The sequence below is a fragment of the Apium graveolens genome, chromosome 2 (assembly GCF_009905375.1).
Source record: "Apium graveolens cultivar Ventura chromosome 2, ASM990537v1, whole genome shotgun sequence".
Lineage (NCBI taxonomy): Eukaryota > Viridiplantae > Streptophyta > Magnoliopsida > Apiales > Apiaceae > Apium > Apium graveolens.
In genome coordinates this window covers 263,840,379-263,846,247 of record NC_133648.1, presented here as the reverse complement: position 1 = coordinate 263,846,247, position 5,869 = coordinate 263,840,379, and the positions used below count along the sequence as shown (strand labels likewise).

At 38.1% G+C, this 5,869-nt stretch overlaps 1 non-coding gene across 1 annotated transcript; it reads right to left on the bottom strand.

Annotated features, from left to right (window-relative positions):
* Window positions 1–996: 996 nt before the first annotated feature.
* Window positions 997–1,103, bottom strand: LOC141709361 (small nucleolar RNA R71). Its single transcript, XR_012569943.1, has one exon. It is a non-coding gene; the product is annotated as a small nucleolar RNA R71 (small nucleolar RNA).
* Between the last annotated feature and the right edge of the window lie 4,766 nt (window positions 1,104–5,869).

Here is a 5,869-nt window from a genome sequence, read left to right as displayed (position 1 = left end):
ACTTATTCATTAAACCTTTATGTTGTCAAATTCTATAGATTTATAGGGTCTCAACATAATTGGTGTCTATTGAGCTTCTATCTCTTTTATGGATGTCTGGTAGTAGGGTATTCGTGCAACGAAAGTTGGCATTTACTAGTTTCGTGTTATCTGATTAGTTATCATCACCATTGCATGCTAAGGTTAAGAACAATGACTTTGAATGAAGTATTTAATAAAGTTAGAATCCTATGTTTGTCTCATATAGTTAATTCAATCACGTTTAATCTCTTAATTATTTGCACGTTAGTTTAATTTTGGTTATAAATATATCAACTTGTTATTGTCTTAGCATTGAGCGATAGCCATACTATTATTGTATAGGTGCATAATCTTAAGTTAACTAAAAAGAGTCTCTATGGGTACGAATCTTATTTATATCTTATACTACTTGCGAACGCGTATACTTGCGTGTAATTTTAGTACGTATTTTCACCCTAACAAGTTTTTGGCGCCGCTGCCAGGGATTCAGTGTTAATTTTAGTTTATGTGCTTGACATCAGTGGTCGTTAATGTTCACTGACTCGGATTTTTTTATTTTCACGGTTTACTTGTTTGTGTTTCAGGTACTCATTATAATGGGAGATCCAGCAGCACCAACGAGAGCGGTGATGGATTTTTCTTAACCCAAGATTAGTGACATTCAATCTAGTATTGTCAGGCCAGGGATCGCAGCTAATACCTTTGAAATCAAGCCTGTCATGATTCAGATGGTAAATAATTCAATCCAGTTTGGGGGTTCTCCAACAGAAGATCCTAATATGCATATTAGGGATTTCATCGAGATCTGTGACACCTTCAAGTTCAACAATGTTTCTGAAGATGCTGTGAAGTTGAGACATTTCCTTTTTTCTCTGAGGGATAAAGTTAAGTGCTGGTTACAGTCTCTACCAGCAGGTTCTATCACCACTTGGGAGGATCTCGCTCAGAAATTTCTTCCATATGGCGAAGACAACTGCAATGAGGAATGCTCTTACTCAATTTTCGCAACAATCGGGAGAATCTCTATGTGAATCTTGGGAGCGCTACAAGGAGATGCTTAGGAAGTGTCCTCATCATGGAATGCCTGATTGGATGATCATCAATTGCTTCAATAATGGTTTGAGAGCACAGTCAAGACCCATACTCGATGCAGCATCAGCTGGAGCATTATGGGCAAAGAGCTATGAGGAAGCTAATGATCTAATTGAACTGTTGGCTACTAATGAATATCAGTATCCAACTCAGAGATTGCCATATTGAAAGGTAGCAGGAGTTCTTGAAGTGGATACAGCTACGGCTATCACTGCTCAACTAAAGGAGTTGTCTATGAAGATCGATTCTATGGCTAACTATGGTGTTAATCAGATAACTAGTGTTTATGAGTTGTGAGCAGATTCGCATGCGACGGAGCAATGCGCTATATCTAGTGAATTAACTCAGTTTGTGAGCAACTTTCAGAGATCACAGCAACCAGTTCCAGACACTTATCATCTTGACAACAGGAATCATCCTAACTTCAGCTGGAGCAACAATCACAATGCGATGCAACAACAATTCCAGTAGTTTGGAAATAAGAAATTTAATCTTCCTGGTTTTTAGCATTATTTTGCAGCAAGAAAATAAATCCAACTTCAATAATAAACTCATGGTGCAGGTCAATCTTCGAATGAAAAATCTGAATTGGAGGAGTTGAGACTTATGTGCAATAACCAGGCTCTTATATGCCAAAGCCAGGCTGTTTCTATCAAGACTCTGGAGAACCAGATAGGGAAAATTACTAACGCCTTATTGAATCGACTACCAGGAACGCTTTCTAGTGATACAGAAGCCAATCCAGGCAAGAGGGAAGTTAAGGAACAGGTGAACGCCATCACCTTGAGATCAGGAAAGGTCGCAAGCCCCCAAATTCAGCAAGACGAAGAGTATGAAATCTCTTTCTATAATGCAGGTGCGTCTGCACCCTTGCCAATTCCAGAAAATGAGGTTTTAACTGAAAAAGTGGTGCAGAAGGATGTCGAGGTGGAATCAAGGAAGAAAACTATGAAACACACTCCTCCTGAGGGTAATATAGGGGAGAAAGAGGTATATCATCCACCTCCTTTTCCTAAGAGGCTGCAGAAGCAGAAGTTGGATAAGCAATTTATTAAGTTTCTATAGGTGTTCAAGAAACTTCACATCAACATACCTTTCGCTGAAGCTCTTAAACAGATGCCTAGCTATGCGAAGTTTATGAAAGGTATTCTCTCTCAGAAAATGAAGCTCGATGACTTAGAGACCGTTGCTCTTACGGAGGAATGCAGTGTAGTTCTGCAACAGAAATTGCCTTCGAAGCTTAAGGATCCTGGAAGCTTCACGATTTCTTGAACTATTGGAAACTTGTCTTTCGATAAATGCTTATGTGATTTGGGAGCTAGCATTAATCTGATGCCCTTATCCATCATCAAGAAGCTTGGTCTACCTGATCCGAAACCGACATAAATGTCATTGCAACTAGCTGACTGTTTCATCACTTATATGTGAGGATTAGTGGAGGATATCTTGGTTAAGGTGGATAAGCTCATCTTCCCTGCTGATTTTGTCATTCTAGACTTTGAAGAGGATAAGAAGATTCCCATTATCTTGGGAAGACCATTCTTGGCTACAGGCCGAACTATGATTGATGTGCAAAAATGAGAGCTTACGATGAAGGTTCAAGATCAGAAGGTCACTTTTAGTATGTTCAAGGAAATAAAGTTACCCACAGATAAAGAGCAGTGCTTTAAAGTATAGTGGGTCGACTTTGTCGTGAATTCAGAGCTTGAGAAATTGCCAAAGTCAGATACCTTAGAGAGAGCCTTAATAGGGGAATCAATTATTGAAGATGAAAAAGGAGCAGAGCAACTGCAGGATTTGAATGCACCTCCGTTGAAGAGGAAGTTGGATATGCCATTCGATTCTCTTGGGTTAGCAGAGCTGAAAATTTCTCAGGAGCGTCTCGAACCATCGATTGAAGAAGCTCCCACACTTGAGCTCAACCCATTGCCAGATCACTTGAGTTATGCATTCTTAGGTGCACCCCCTGATAAGGGGTTGGAATATATCAATGATAATCTAAAGGGTGACCGGCCGGTTCCTTTCGTGCTTACAGAGGGTCCCTCGCGTGCACCACAGACAGTTGATAGGTTTGGTCTTGGTGATGCGCAGTATAGAAGGTTGATTCGGCATATTGAGGCCATGCATGACATCCACCGACATTTTGCTGAAGATTTGACACACGCTCTCAATACTATTTTTCGAGACACGGGTGTCGAGGTTGATTCGCCACCTGATCGTCCACCCGAAGAGGGTGATCCTCCTGAAAACTAGGTATGCCTGAAATCCTTATTATTACCTTCAATGCGAACATTGAAAATTTAAATTTTGGGGGTGATAATGTAAGGATTAGTATGTATATGTCCATATAGTTCATATAGATTCATATTGCACGTTTAGTTGTATTTCATTCGTATTTTTGCATGATTGTTCATATGGATCATATTTGTTTATATTTTTGTTTGTTTCCATTTAGTTGCATTTACATGCATATAACATGATCCCTTAGGTTGAGCTATTTCTGATTGATTGGTTGATGTTGATGTGAGTGTAGTGGTGACGAATAGAGGGTTGTTTAAGTCCTAATGAATGGATTTGCATGCCCAAAAAAAAAATTCACAAGTCTTATAGGATTACTTTCGAACTAGATCATGATCATACTTGTTTGTTGTTGAGATTTAATCACTTGGTTATATTTAGAATTTGTGATATTCCCGTAATGACGTAGGAACACTGAATTTTAAACTAGAGAAAAAGCTTGGTTTTCATTGCTAGTTGTTGTAAGGTTAGGCGTCAAATGGCTAGTAGACGTCGGCTCATATCTATATGAGTAGTCTAGGGTTGAATGAGATGGAGCGAAACGCACTCATTCAGAAATTGTTGGAAAAAAAAGTGTGTTTATGCATAATTGATCAAGGGTGAGCTCTTTAATACTCGAGTTATTAAGTTCTTAGGGAACTTTGTGCCTAGTGACCTAAGGCTTTCATAGTCTTGGATTCGCTAACTTAACGTTCGTTATATGGGTATTATTGCATAAGTCTTTTGGGACCTCATTCATTGTACGGTCAAATAAGCATCTTTGTTATGTGTTCAACAGTAGCATGAATCCTTGTATAACTCTAGTAAAATAAGGTGTTGAGAGTCATTATGAGTTTAATGTCTATTTTGTTTATAAACTTGTGATTGTTTTGATGAAAGATAAGTTATGGTTATTGATCTAGTATCGAGAATATTTCTGTTAAGCATTCCACACACGCACGTTCTGATTTGTAAGTTGATTTGTGAGATTTAGTCGAACTCTGTTTAGAGTCATTGCATTCTTAGAGGCATTGGCTTATTCAATTGGTTATGGTTATTCTGAGGGATCGATTGCATTATCATTTAGTTGCATTCATGTAGTTGCATTCATGCATTAGGTTTATTTTATCGATTTGAGTCTGTTTATGCTTGAGGAAAAGCATTGATTCAAGTTTGGGGGTGTGATAAGTGGATTTTATATCTACTTGGAATGCTTCATTACAAGCTTAAGTTGGTGTTTTGGACTCAAATTGTTGGTATTTTTGATATGTTTTTGTGTTATTGCATTTCAGGCATCGGTTAAATGAAGAAAGGAGCTTTTCAAGGATATATTCTGAAAAGAGCTAAGAATTGGAAGCCTATTCCATTCTCAAGTTTAAGAGAATCTTGTTAGCTTCGCGTTGGCAGTTAAATCGCCTAATTCTGACGAGCAGAACTCAAGATACGGCCAAAAGAAGAAACTGCAGAAAAGTCCAGAAGTCAGGCGCGACCGTCCCCAAAACTAGTGCGGCCACCCTGCCTTTCTGCCAAAAAAATAGCGCGTCCGCACTGATTTTAGCATGGCCGCCCCACCGTTTTTGCCCCAGAATCCTGATTTTGGTAGAATTTGATGATTCTGAGGGTTCAGGTCCACTAGGGGCTTATATGTATCAATAAAAAGATGTTTTTAACAACAAGGAGCGAAGGGAGAGCATTAAGAAGACCTAGAGAGCACAAGACGGCTACGGAGAAGAATACTTTTTTTTCTTTAGTATAGTTGATACTTAGATGCTTGTTTTCAATTTGTCTTTGAACCCTAATACTCTTTTATTGTTTTATACCATGTTTTCATTGAAACCCATGGTGACGATGAGTTCGATTATGAACTAATCATTATCATGGGGTTCTAACGGATTTACTTATGGATTTCTATAGTTAATTTGTTTCCATATCTTGGTGTGTGGTGATTGATTGATATTTTAGTATTGGTTGTGCTTATTCGTCTTATGTGCGTAGCTAACATATAAGATATCGTGTTAATCTCTATTGAAGCGATAGTGAATATAGATATTTAGAACTTGCCATGCTAGGATAGGTTCATGTATTTATTATGCATGATTCGTAGGTAATTTTAACCATCTTACTTGCCCTATGTAATCACGATATATAACTTGTTCATTAAACCTTTATGTTTTCAAATTCCATAGATATATAGGGTCTCAACGTATGTAACACCCTCAAATCCGGGGTCGGGTTGTCACGAGTTCCATTTCCCTTATCAATACTTAATCTTAACAGTCAACCAACTACTGCGTACTGTGACCCCACAACATACACACACACACCACAAGTTATAGTCTCAGAGATGAATACCAAAAATAACACAAGTCATTTTATTCCACAATTATAAACCATTTCACCTTAAAAAGGGTTTCTGAATAATTTACATATTCCTTGCCATTATTACAATTCATAAATATACATAAGTCTGGTACATCAA